The sequence below is a fragment of the Berghia stephanieae genome, chromosome 9, assembly GCF_034508935.2.
Source record: "Berghia stephanieae isolate SIO BIC M18660-M18661 chromosome 9, UCSD_Bste_1.3, whole genome shotgun sequence".
Taxonomy (NCBI): Eukaryota; Metazoa; Mollusca; class Gastropoda; order Nudibranchia; family Aeolidiidae; genus Berghia; species Berghia stephanieae.
The window spans coordinates 28,683,353-28,698,352 of record NC_088368.1 but is presented as its reverse complement, the minus strand read 5'-3'; the positions used below and the strand labels follow the sequence as shown (position 1 = coordinate 28,698,352).

Here is a 15,000-nt window from a genome sequence, read left to right as displayed (position 1 = left end):
AGACTGGCATTTTGACGTCACTTTTTGGTCAGTATCAGGCCATAACTTTACGAAAGCCACGGTCAATGCCAGGCTATTATTTTACGAAGGCTATACTCGAACCCGATTCTTTTGTCTTTGGTTTCAAGGCGAGAATCGGAGCGCGAAGCCATTAAAACATAAACCTCAACTTGACCAGTAACAGGACATTTCAAATTGGCATAATAATAATTCAGAATATTGTTTATTCGAAATGTACTGTTCAAACATGAATTTATGTAATCGACACAAGAGACAAAATAAATAGGCTAGTTGTCTCATTTTACATGTTTGTTAATTTAAAATCTGAGCTGGCAACGTGCCCGTGTTTTGTTTGGTTTTTCTTTTCATTCGGGACGACATGCAATTATGTTTATATCATGCAAGGTGCCGTCTGAATATAAGAGGCCTTCTTGTGTACGGTTGCCGGCGAACGTTGTGCCATGTGCGTGCATGGTTGTGTGGGTACGAGGTGCATGCCTGTATCAAGTATCAATGTTAGGGGTACGGAATAAAGATGACACCGCGTGATCAGCTTTTTCAGGCTGGCAGAAACAATGGTTGCTATAGATAGTATGCGCTAAGCTAAGAAGCTCAAAACATTGCCACCCGGAAGTATAACGGGCCAACACACAAAACTATGTGTAACCATGAACTTTTATAGTCTGGATAATACAGTTAGGTGAGAATTACTGATAAACGTGGATGGCAAAAAACAATAACAAAGACCCGAGTGACGTCAACTTCATTCTATCTATAAATAGAACTTTTTAAAGATAATTATTTATCTTTTTGGGGGTTTTTTTTTTTTTTGTTTTTGTTTTTTTTTTTAATTAGCATTATGTGCAGGGTTTTAGCAAGTTTAAAATGTAAAATCCTACAAACTGTGGAGTGATCCTCGACAATATTGGAGGTTTCCACAAGACGAAGAAGGAGAAGAAGAAGAAGAAGAAGAAGAAGAAGAAGAAGAAGAAGAAGAAGAAGAAGAAGAAGAAGAAGAAGAAGAAGAAGAAGAAGAAGAAGAAGAAGAAGAACCAAGATGGCCGCCGTTGCCGGGTGGCATGACATCAGACTACTGAATCCAATTGCATTGCAACAGCTGACAACATCATGTTTGTTTTTTTCTTCTTTTCAATCAGCCTGTGTTATAATTATAAGTGATGCTCAGGATCATGGGGATGATTGTATCAGGTGACAGGCATGTACTTAAGATAGCTATTGTCAGTACCCTTATTGAAGTCATTTGATGAGTATACATATTTTTCAGATCTCCATCATGAGAATGTGCTGTAAAACATGCCATCTAGGACAAGACTAGACGCATGATATTTTACTCAACCAAGATTTTAAAAATGCGTTGGTAATAGGTCTCTGTATAGGTACATGATATTTCTTTCTACAATATATTTCTTACATATTCCTTAGAACATTCCGATGACATTTTACTAGTTTTTAAATTTTTAAAATTATTTGAGTTGAAAACTAAGTTGGATATAGGGAGATCTTTATCATGCATGCGCCATGTCAAAATATAGGCCACTCCCCTTGTTTTTGTTTGTCAGGACTTCCTTAGTTTCACAGCACTTTTATTTTATTACTTAAGCTTTTAGCCATTCTGGACTTTCATTTTGTTGCAATATGAGATAAATTTGATCTTTAGAAATGGTGAGATTGTTTCTAATATCTAAAATAATTTGCTGAGTCGGTTGTCTTTTACGACTCCGATGGAAGTCATTACTACTGAGTGACCATTCAGTTTTGTGGACAGCAAACATCTGTCACTAACTTGGGTCTATTTTACACTTTTTACTTCTATTCTATTATATTGTAATACATACGTAAATTATAATAAAAACATTTGCAATATTTCAGTTAGAATTCACTGACTTTCAAGCTGCACATCGTGAAGTGAGTAACATTTTCTGTGGTCCCAGGCCATATTGTTTTCTTACGTCACTGGGAATCCTCTTCTATTTTAATAATTGATATCTGGACATCAACTAATTCACCTCATGCTTGGTGACAAATGCTCATAGCGGATTTAGGCCACTGTTGCATTATTTCTTCTTTTGGGGGGGGTCTTAGCTCATAACATCGAATATTTTTGCTATGTACAGTGATATCTACTTTTTTTTAACTGCTAATAATATTTTTACAATTGTTTTTTATTTATTTATATCACTATAAAGGATAGGGGTTTGGGAGGGGGGATACTTTTTTGTATTTTTTTTCCCAATGGGACTTTTGCCATTCACTGCTAGGAATTTGTGGAAAGACTCCTTAACTCACTCTGGTAGATTACTTTGTTATCCTTTTTGGGAATTTTTACAGTGAGGTCTTTCTCTTTAATTTATATCACTATAAAGGATGGGGGATGGGGGTAAACGACGTCTTCTATATTAATCTATATCAATTTTATCGATACAATATCGATTACAGTGTTTCCATTTTTAGAATTTTAAAGGTTTTTTTTTTAAATCAGCCGTTTAAATAGAATAGAATTTTTTATTGGTCCCTATTTTTAGAATTTTGTGGTCATTTAAAATTTTTAAAACTCAGCGCAACAGCAACACAAAGTTCCAACTTCCCATTGTCAACTGATTCATCAGCTCAGTCGATAAGTCATCAGACTTCTGATCTGAACTGCGTGGGTTCGAGCCACGCTGGTGAAAATTATAATTTCATTCGAGTTGTATGCCATGTTGCTAATATATGGTCTTGTATTTCAGATTCATAATCATTAACAAATAAAATTAATGAAACTGATGCATGTATATATGACGATAGTAATGATGTATTAATATCAAAAACTGAATAAAAATCTACGTTAGGGAGTTGAAAAATCTTTCTTTCTTTCCTCTCCCCTACAAATACCATGCCCATCCTTTTATTAGCTTGCTCAAAGAATCCCCTCTTTAGGTGCTGTGAAACTACGGAAGTCCTTCCGTCACGGTTATGCAGTACTTGTAAGTCATTTAAATTTTAAAAAGGAAGAAAATAAGATAGGAAAGAAAAAAAAATTTAGATTCACTAAAAGCACACCAGAAAAAGTAAAATAAAGGGGAATTGTTCAAATAAGGAATATATATGAAAATTCCGAGAGCACACTACAGTGTACTTAGTTTGAGATCACTTAAAATTAAAAGTCTCACCCAGAACACATAAAGCCATTCAAATGCTAACATATTTAATATTGAAAACAAAAACATTGTAGTACTTGTTTAGTTATCAGTTGTGTCTGAATGTCAAACCTAACATAATAAAGACCCTAATACTAATTGCATACACAAAAATTATGTTATATATTTTTGTTTCTGAGTGAAATTTGAAAATCATATATATAAAAATTATTCAACATAACAAAAAAGAGCGGAGGAGGCAATGGATATTAAAAAAAAAAAAAACAAGATTAAAAAGAAAAAAGGGCCTGGGACATTTAACATTTGCACCATTCTCTAGAAGACCAAACCAAACAAAAAAAGTGGTGTAGACATGAATTCAGTCCCAGGCATTCCAACCCTAAAATAATTATGACCCTAATACCAATTGTAGGCAAACAATTTATGTTTTATATTAAGTCTTGAATTATATTGTGCTGTTTCTGAGTGAAATTTTAAAACTTTCATTTATAAAAATTATTCAGCTATTTTTTTTTTTAAAAGAGCGGAGGGTGTGGTAGATATTACCATTTGCAACATTTTATAGAGTACGGTCTTTGCTTCGTACCCGAAAGGTACCTAAATCGATCACCGCCACTGCATTGTGTGGCCTTGAGCAAGTCACCTCGCTCTAGATCACTTTGCGGTGCTGCACTGCGGCTGTCACCTGGGTTATTCCAGTCTTCCCTTGGAATAGACTCTAGAGATAAATTTACTCCCATGGGATGAATAAAGGGAATTTTATTTTTATTTATTTTACTTTAAACATTGTAGACTATCACCCCTTGACTGATTGTTTTAATTTTCTTTTTTTAAATTTCTGTTAAAGTTTCTGTGCGCATTTTGAAACGTTTTCTTTTCTCGAAAATGTATAAACGTTAAAAAGAACAAGGTTTCAAAAAGACATCTGTATATAATCACCACAGGTCATCAGTGGCAGACCAATCTGTCAATAATTACAGGCTGTTGCTATTCACAGTAGACCCGTCTGAGTCGGTCAATAATTCAATAATCAAAATGTTTTTTTTTAAAGTAATTTTGATAGAATGTCCTCTATTGTCAGGCACCAAAATGCATCATTAAAAATAAAAATCTCTAGACATTTATTTGCAATGTTTGTGTAAAAAGTAAATGTTTAGGTCGACAGAGAACCTAAGACTAAGTCTCAAAACAGTTTAGATTTAGACGTCTATCTTTAACTTAAAACTATTGGCATTGGGCCTATGGTATTTATCTACTAAAATAACTGTGAAATGCACTTCCTAAGTAAATTTATCACGAAAACGGGGACCACGGTATAGTAAGACTATTTATCTGAAATTAAAAATGTTAGTCATACCTCTTATCTCCATCAATGATCTGTTTCAAGCTGACTTTGAATACTTTGAAGTATTGAAGTTGATAAATATTATGATGCACTTCATCAGTCAGTCAAGTTCAATGTCTTTTGACCTGGAAATGACACTAAATTCACAAAATCCTCGTCTGGTAAAGAGAAGGTATGATCCTGGAAGTAGTAAGAAATATTCTTGGACTTACGTCCATGTCCTTATTCACTGTTTTATAAAACGTACCTTTCTTGCTATCCTCCTACCCTTGCAGCACCAACAACAAAAGAAAGTAGGAGGGGATGACGGACAGACAGAAAGTAGAAAGTAGAAAGAGCGGAGCAGTGACGTAGGGTTAGCGGTCGAGTTTCGAGCAAGCCTCGATTTCGAGGGAGGTCAACCAATGAAGTTAAATGTCAAGGTTGTCGGAAACACGGGTTATCAACGACGTGTACTTATTTGTAGGTCTGATAACCCATATTGTTATGGGCTTATTATTGTAATAGAAATACTCTCTAACCAACGTAAATATTGTCAATTGCAAAACCAAGCCCATCATAGCGTTCGGTTATCTAAAATAAGTAACTGAAAAAAAAACAATCAAACAGGAATCGGAGAAAAACAAATAATTTAATTAAAAACTTCCGCACAAAAAAAGAAGACAAAAGAATTTGGACTTGAACCCGCCGGGGAAAAGTATAGGGATTATAGGTATTATAAAGGTGGCCTGAATGCTCTTTGGAACTGTATTTTCCATCCACCAGCGGACTGAATACTCAGCACTGAACCGACATGTACATTTATATGCAGGTCTGAGGTCCGAACCCACTTATGGGCCTAGTTTAACTTGTAATGGACAAATATTTTGCGTCATTTTTTTTTTTTTTTAGATTTCCATTACAGCAATGAGCACACAAGGAATTGGGTATCAAACCTGCAAATATGTGCACGCCGCTCTGTCCACAAAGACTTCTGCATAACTTAGTTCATGCTGATAGTTTTCCACTAATTTGAAGTAGACATTTGATTCATTGTTATTTTTATCTCCGATTCGGTTATGTTGTTGGATCTAGATAGTTTTTATACAATTGTAATGATAAATTATATTTAAATTGATGAAAACACGGAAATCCAAACAATCACGAATGTTAGACAAGGTTTTTACTTTAACCAAGTATAAAGTCTGAATAAAGCGCCTTAATTATGTTGTGGAAATCACGTGCTTGAATAACAGCGTTGTATTAGCGGTGAATTTAGTTCATCAATTAATATGTTGATCTCTCTGCTGGTGACCTCCTTCCAACCATGATGGCTACAGCGAGTTGGGCAGCTGAGCGAGGCTCTTGTTCCACCTTATTAATGCTCCTTTGGATAATGTCCCACAAATTTAAATGTTCTATAGCGTTTCGATCTGACCAAGAACGTATCCCATATGGCTGCTGGAGCAATAAATAAAGCATACTGACCATTGCGAATAGTATGTGGACATACGCTTTATAATTATTCTATTCATATTTATTTAATAAGAATCTAATGTGGTGGTAGGGAATTCAGGGAAGCAATTATGAGAGAATGAAGTAGTTATAAATGATGATGATGATGATGATGATGATGATGATGATGATAATGATGGTTATTATTATTATTATTATTATTATTATTATTATTATTATTATTATTATTATTATTATTATTATTATTATTATTATTATTATTATTATTATTATTATTATTATTATTACCATTACATTCCTTGTGGAACATAGGGCTCCAACAGTACATCTCCACCCATTCTGTTCTTTGTCTCCCACGACTCAAGGCAGTAAATACAATAGTATGTTCTATTGAAGTTTGTGTAGCTTTGTATTTTTTTTTTTTTACAGGATGGGGCTGCTAACCCTATGCCCAACCCTTCTCCTTTTTCGGGCTGGGGACCGGTAAGTGCACTTTTGAAGTGCTATAGGCGGAGTCATTATTATTATTATTATTATTATTATTATTATTATTATTATTATATTATTATTATATTTTTATTATATTATTATTATTATATTATTATTATTATTATTATTATTATTATTATTATTATTATTATTATTATTATTATTATTATATCATCATATTCATTATTATCATTATATTATATTATATTATATTATATTATATTATATTATATTATATTATATTATATTATATTATATTATATTATATTATTATATTATATTATATTATATTATATTATATTATATTATATTAAACTAGTAAAAAGCCCGCAATTTCGCGGGGAAAGAACTATTTTCATTCGATATTGCCAGAATCATTTTCTTGATTAAGATTAGATGCACCTTTTAATCGATGTGCTTGTCGTCGGTGCCATGCTTTATTCGGTATGATTTTAGTTTATCAGTCAGTAGATATCAATATCAATAAGTCGCAAGTCTTTACCATGCTTTACCTTCAATACTTCACAAATTAGAATGGCGGCCGAGAATCAAAACAATGGTCAAATTAGGACATTTTAAACTTTCACAAATCTATCAAGGTTTGTTCTAGAGTTTTTAAAACGCTTCTATATGATGACAAATTGAATAAATAAACGCCTGACAAAAGATCAACGGTGAAAACACAAATTGAATGAATACTGGGGATGTAGAAGCTTTCGGAATGTCTCCCCTTTACTTAACTTATGTGAGGTCAAATGAAAATCTGAAGCGGACGCGAAAAATATCATGTCCCCGAATCTGTCTACTTTTGGTTTGTTCGGGCTAGAAGCTAGACAGTTTGCCGACAACGTTTAACTAAATATTTCCCAGGGCAATAATTATCACATCGATGGCATAAAAACGACAGTAATATCAGCAGTAATATTCGTTGATGTTGTTAATCGGTGAAACTTGTTTAAAATTTCTGTAAATCCGAATACCGTCATGTGATCAAGTGAATTATATCACTATGAATGCCACGATTTACTGAAAAATGCCAATCTGACAGTTCCTAGCAAACACATACACCCCCCTCTTCCCCCCCCCCCCCTTTTTTTTTTTTTGCTCAGGAATTTCTCTACTTGATGGACACCCCCCCCCCCCTTTTTTTTTTCTTCCACGCAACCACATTCCAAAACACACACACACACACACATACACACACATACACACATCCACACACATACACACACATTACCTACATACACACACATACACACACATACACACACACTTACACACACATACACACAAACATATAAATTTTGCAAACACAAAGTCACACAGTAGTTTTCCAATAATCATGAAAAAGGACAAAGTAAAGAAATTTGAGTTATAAACTTAGCATTTCAAAATATGTCTGTTTTAGTTTTACCGTTATTCTTGAAGGTAGATGAGGACAGCCGCTGCTCTTCGTATGAGGTATGTTTTGTGGCTGAAAAGTCGGGGGGAGATGGATTCTTCATTGGAGCCCGAAGGATATGTTTTGTTTGTTTTTAAGGGTTTTACGGCGCTTGCAACACATTAAGGTCATATAAGCGCCAGCAAAAAGGAAGAAAATCGGATAGTAAAAATATCTAGATTTACAATTAGAGCACCCAAGAAAAGGTAAGACAAGGGGGAATTGGTTCAAATAGGAAACATATGTAGACTCCAAGTGCACACTATCAAAGTACTTAGTTTGAGATCACCTTAAAGTCTCATCCAGACACAAGCACAAGTCCCAACTAAGAGGGATACAGTCAAATGTCTACAAAATCATATATATATATATATATATATATATATATATATATATATATATATATATATATATAATATTAACTAAACAGTACAGTGCATAACAGAGAGATGATTTACAAGGAAAAAAATATCATCTCCCTAAAACTCTAACTATACATTTGACTGTTTCCCTCCCAGCCAGGGTATCCGGCCAGGGTAATCTTATCCCAAGACAAAGACAGAAAGCATGATAGAAAACAGATATGGGGGGGATAGAAGACACAGTATGTACCTCCCTGCCCACTATGGGAGGTCAGGATCCCCACCCAGAGTCCGGAGGATAGGGCGGTTGTGGAGGATCTATCCCTCCAACAACGAGGCAAGAGCGAGGATGCTTGCAAGAGGGATAGTCCTGAGAGGAAGGAAAATGGATTTAAATGGGAGAGACCCATTTAAATAAATAAATAAACAATTGAGCTTTATAAAGCGCAATATCCACTAAATGTGCTCAAAGCGCTTTACAAGGGGTCTCTGGTCAACAGCAACATTTAACATGTAGGACGGGACATGACGCCTGTTTTATAATCGTGGATGAAGGTTGAAAGGAAATCCCCGTCACTAAACTTTTTTATAGGAGGAATTCCAATTTCATTCTCAAACGAGAAGATTGAAAAGTAAAATCAAGGGGTTGGGATTCCGGACATCGAGTAGGATGGTGATGGAGCGGGTAAGGGACCCGCAAGGAAAAACGATGGCATGGATGACCGGGAGAAGAATGGTTTGGATTCACACCCCTACTGCCCCAGCACCAAGAGTTATAGATGTGGAGATATTTAAAGGGTTCCTTTATTATCAGGAGATGGATGATAATCGGTGTAGGAACTGTATGGACCACGGACACAGGGCCACAGCAAGCAAATAAAAGCAAATCGTCTGCCGTAAATGCAAGATGGGTGAACACAGGGAAATCGATTGTCCCAATGGAAGATACATGGAAAGGAATGAAGGGCTCGAGTTGATGTCACAGTCAGTCCATTTGGAAGAAAAAGAGGTTGAAGCAGAGGATGGTGGAGTAGAAAATAATGAGAGGGAGGAGGAGACGGAGGAGAAAGAGGAGGAGTTGGAAAAGGAGTCGGAGGAAGAAACGGAGGAGGAAAGAGAGGAGATGGAAGAGGAAGAGGGAGAAGAGAAGGAGGTGGAGGATGAGGAAGAAGAGGAAGAAGAAGTAGATGAGAGAGAAGAGGAGGAAATGGAGGATAGAGGGAAAGAGACAAAACGTGGAGAGATTAGGGAGGTGGGAGATAAGGACAAAAGAAAACTACATGATAGAATTAATGGACGGGAGGAGAGGAAGTGGTAAAAGAAGGAAACGGAAAGAAGAAGCGAGGTACTGATAAACAGGTAAGAGAGAAGCGAGGTGAGAATGGTGGAAAAGGAAAATCAAATGAAGTCATGGAAGAGTATAAGGAAAAAGAAAGGAGAGGTTGGAAAGAAAAACAATGAAACACACACACACACACACACACACACACACACACAGAGAGACGGAGAGAGAGAGAGAGAGAGAGAGAGAGAGAGAGAGAGAGAGAGAGAGAGAGAGAGAGAGAGAGAGAGAGAGAGAGGCAAACATAGTTTAAAACGATGGAGGATTATGTTATGGCAGGGTCTTCTTGTAGAAAGAGAGTTGGGTCACCAGAGGAGGAAGGAAAAAGAGGTCGCTCAGAACTATCCGAGTAAAGAAAACAAATCGTGAGTTGTATTCAATAGAAATGGAATCTTTGTTTTCAATTCACAACAGAATCGAGGAAACTCGCCGAAACATTATAAACACTTAAACAACAACGCCTCTCTGACAGTCGTCATAATGTAAACAATGGCAGTGATTGGTAAACATAACAGACTACTCAGGTTTTCCGAGAATCGATGGCGTGTGTCTAAATATCCATTGTTCAACTGCTTGATCAATAGATAGAATGCGCTTGGCCAAGGAGTTCACAACATTGCCATCCGGAAGTATAACAGACCAACACACAAACTCTGTGTAACCATGAACTTTTATAGTCTGGTTTATACAGTTTAGTGAGAACAACTCACAAACGCGGATGGCAAAAACAATAACAAAGGCCTGAGTGACGTCATCTTCGAACCATCTAAAGAACCAACGCAGAAAACTCGATAGCTATGTGTAAACTTAAACGTTTATAACTTAATCGAGAAAATCGTGTGATAACTAGTCATCCATTTGGCGGTATAAAAACTATAACAATGATTAAAGAGAGGCGATTTCATTCACGTTATTGTTCTATGATTGTCCGAGCACGTGTGAAGGTGTGTCACTAATTACATGTTTAAATTGATCAAAAATCTACTGGTTAATAGCATTCAATAGTCTGATGTCACGTCCGCCCAGCAACAAGCAGCTTTTTTTCTAAACAAAGAACATCGGTACTTTTTATTCTTCATGCTGGCTAGAACTTTTTCACATGCCATGTGATCAGAATGTATAAAAGTCAAAACATGATCAGATGTATGATGTTTCTCTCCTCTGGATACACTTTTATGCTCGTCGGAGAAGTATTTCATAAGGGCGTCCGAAATTGTTCCGATAATTTAGAACCAGTTACTAAGTTACACTGCGTCATTACGAGGGAAGTGACGTCACGACTGTTGAAGCGTATTGTCATAGAGCTCTCTGACAGATTGAGAGGAACTGGGCTTTTTATTTTGTTAGTTTGGTTTTTGTTTTGTTTTTCTTTTCTTGTCTGGTTTTATTTTGTTTAACTTTCCTCTAAATTCTAAAGTTTTTCTTTTTTTTTTTTTTTTCATTTTGTTTTGTTTTGTTATTAATCGCCAATGCTGCAAAATGTGTCTTAAGTTGCTCACATTATGAAGAGAGCCAACACTTTGTCACTTCCACCAATCCACTTGTGCATATTGTTTAGTTAGTCAGTTTGACGTGTTGTCTAGTTTTAAAATTTACAAAAGAAATTAGCACCAGCACGGACTGTCACTCAAACAATTATGTCTATAGAAAGTTACAATAGTTGAATATCAATAAATGGCTAGACGGACAAGTGAAATACAAGATGAAAGATTAATATTGATAATTTGAATTACTCCCATTAAATTCTAATAAAAATTCTTTACAAGAGAAAATTGATTACATCTTTCTCAACTGGATAATTTTTTTTTTTTGTTTTTTTGTTTTTTTTTTTTTTGTTTTTTTTTTTTTTTTGTAGAATTGCATTTCGTTTTCAACACTTAAGAATGTCAAAAAAAAATTTCATCTAATCATGATTTTAAATTTGTGACATATCACATCGATTCGTTGTTATTTCAGAATGGACAAGATGAGAAAAATTGAATTTATAGAGGGAATGAAATTGACGTCACTCAGCTCTAGGATATTGATGTAGATTAGGAATACTTACAATAAACTCGATCTTTGAACAATAAATAATAATTTTAACTTTAAAATAAAACATTTTGCTTCCTCAAGTCGTAGCCATCGTTAACTTATAGATAGTATGCGCTTAGCTAAGAAGCTCATAACATTGCCATCCGGAAGTATAACGGACCAACACACAAAACTATGTGTACCCTTAAACGCTTATAGTCTGATTAATATAGTTTAGTGATGCAAAAAAAAAAAAAAAATAACAAAGACATGAGTTTCGTCAACTTCGATCTATCTATAGATAGTATGCAGATGCCGTCACTCAGTCCTTTGTTATTGTTTTTGCCATCCGCGTTTGTGAGTTGTTCTCACTAAACTGTATTAACCAGACTATAAAAGTTCATGGTTACACAGAGTTTGTGTGTTGGTCCGTTCAGCGGCGTGGTATGCTTACAGTATAAAGTGGTGCCAGACGAAAATGACTTACACATGCTATATGTGTAAATATAAAAGAAAGAAAAAAAAACTTACATACTTGTAAAGTAAATTTGCATGGTGATGTTTCTATTCCTGCAAATCTTTTCAATAGTTTGTTTATATAAATCACGAACGAATATATTGATTGGAGTTTGGACACTGAGGGAAATGGCTAAAGGGACACATGCAGACATTGAATGTCAATCGAACAAAGGGTAATTTCAAAACTTACAAAGCGTAAGAATGTAAACAGCCCATGGCCTATTAAAAGAGTACTGTAGTTACGTCATGAAACAGCCCCATTCCACTTCGGAAATCAAACATGACACCATACAAGATCTCTCTCTCTCTCTCTCTCTCTCTCTCTCTCTATATATATATATATATATATATATATATATATATATATATATATATATATATATCTACTTATCTCTCTGTGTGTGTGTATGTGAGATGAACGCGCACGCACACGCACACACAAAGTCAAACACGCATATTCACGCGAAGATCATGCATTTAGCATATAGCATCACTATCAAGAAATGTTTGACTTAACTCGTTCACATTCCTTCATATCAATTTTTGCAGCAATAATAATAATAATAATAATAATAATGATGATGATGATGATGATGATGATGATGATGATGATGATGATGATGATAATAATAATAATGATAATAATAATAATAATAATAATAATAATAATAAATTAATATATACAATAATCACGACACAGAGAGAGAAACAAATGAACTTGTTAATAATCGTGATTTCGATAATAATAAAGATAGTCGAAGTTACCATACTATGACTAGGACGTAAATGACCAACATTAGCTATTTTTCCCCAGTCCAACAGAGTTGGAGCAAAAATTTCTCGGCACCTGAGGCGGGTTTTTTCTCGTATGTGAAGATGGTAAAAATTCGAGCCAGGTATTCAATGTGGCAACATTATAGTACATTATAGTAATAGCCTTAAATGGTGCCAGCAAAAATCCGCTCCTTGCAATCGTTTGAGTGGGGAAATCCAGTCACTCGCTCAGCCATGGTACACAGTCGCTGACAGTCATCAACGGACTGTGTGAATCGGGAGAAAAGCGTGGATAGAAGGCATTGTGACAGAAAGGGAGTCTGTTTCGCAGTGTTGATAAAAGGCGATATATACCATTTCTCAGTTTTATATATTTTAAACAATAACAAAGGCCCGAGTGACGTCATCTGCATACTATCTATAGAGAATCAAGATGACGTCACTCAGGTCTTTGTTATTTTTTTTTTTTAGCCATCCACGTTAATGAGTAATTCTCACTAAACTGTATTAACCAGACTATACACGTTCAAAGTTACACATAGTTTTGTGTGTTGGTCCGTTATACTTCCGGATGGCAAATTTTGTGAGCTTCTTAGCCAAGCGCATACTATCTAAAAATCAGATTATAATGTTTAAGGTGAGACATGGTTTTATGTACGTTATATCCGGCTGGGGGATGTTGTGAGTGTTTAAACTAAACGCATAAATATCAAGTTACAAAATGGACTGAACGTGGAAAGTTATTTATGTTTTTTTTTTAAAGCTTGAGACACAAAACCCATTCTCCTCAATGATGACCTTTGTTATATTTCAAATTTTGTAAGTTTACTTTAAAAATATACTTGAGCATTTATATAGCGCAATATCCACCTGCTCAAAGAACTCAAGGAGTCCCAATAGCTCAGTTGGTAGAGCACTCCTTTCATACGCACAGGGACCAAGATCGATTCCGGGTGCAGTCGCGAAGTTGATACAGCACTCCCTTCACACGCACAAGGACCAAGATCGTGCAGTCGAGATTTTTTTTTCCTACCTTTTTGTCCACCCATCAGTAAATGGGTAGCTGCGTTGATTAGATCTGGCAGAAAGTACTTTGCGATTATAGACTTGCGACCTATCCAAAGGGTAGCAAGTAATTGCTATTGTCTGTTTCAAGCTATAGAAACCGGGATAAACTCCTTATGGCTCTGAAGGACTCCAAAAGTCGCTACAAAGGATGTCTTTCGGCAATACTTAGCATAGAGGACAAGACATGACGCCGGAGAGGCAAGTTGCCATTTTTTCGAACAAAGACTACGCTCTTAAACAACCAGGTACTCATTTTGCACTTGAGTACGGAGACATAATGTGGGTAAAGAGTCTTTTCCAAGGACTCAACTATTCGCCGCACAGAGCGGGACTCGAACCCGGGACCTTGGGATTCGAAGGCGAGTGTCATACCACCAGTGCGTTTGGCTAAGAAACTTACAAAATTGCCATCCGGAAATAAAACGGACCTACACACAAAACTATATGTAACCTTAAACATTTATAGTCTTGTTAATACAGTTTTGTGAGAAGTACTCATAAACGTGGATGGCAAAACGACAATAACAAAGACGCGAGTGATCATACTCTCTATGGATAGTTCGAAGTTGACGTCACCCAGGTCTTTGTTATTGTTATTTGCCATCCGCGTTTATGAGTTCTTCTCACTAAACTGTATTAACCTGACTATAAACGATCATGGTTACACAAAGTTTGGTGTGTTGGTCCTCTATACTTCCGGATGGCAATGCTGTGAACTTCTAAACCACGCGCATCCTATCTATAGTCTTGTTGATATTGTTTAGTAAGAATTAAACATAAACATCGATGTCAAAGATCAATAACAAAGACTGAGTGACATCAACTTCGTTCTATCCATATTTCCGGATGGCAATGTTGTGAGCTTCTTAGCGTACACAGCATCTATAATATAATACCATTGTGGGATGATTAGGCACATTACAAACAAACAACAACAAAAACAGCAAAGAAAAATTAAATGTTCTGTCGGAACGACAATGTAGCCGTATTCACAACTCACATCAATTTGCTTCCTGTCTTTACGATAGTCTGAC

General features: G+C 35.6%; 1 protein-coding gene across 1 annotated transcript in view; it reads right to left on the bottom strand.

The window, feature by feature from the left end:
• LOC144979175 (uncharacterized) overlaps positions 1 to 4,848 on the bottom strand; it is a 63,147-nt gene extending 58,299 nt beyond the window's left edge. Inside the window, exon 1 of the mRNA XM_078925785.1 lies at positions 4,516 to 4,848. The gene's annotated coding sequence lies outside the window, so the exon portion shown is untranslated. The remainder of the gene's footprint in view (positions 1 to 4,515) is intronic.
• Positions 4,849 to 15,000: the final 10,152 nt, after the last annotated feature.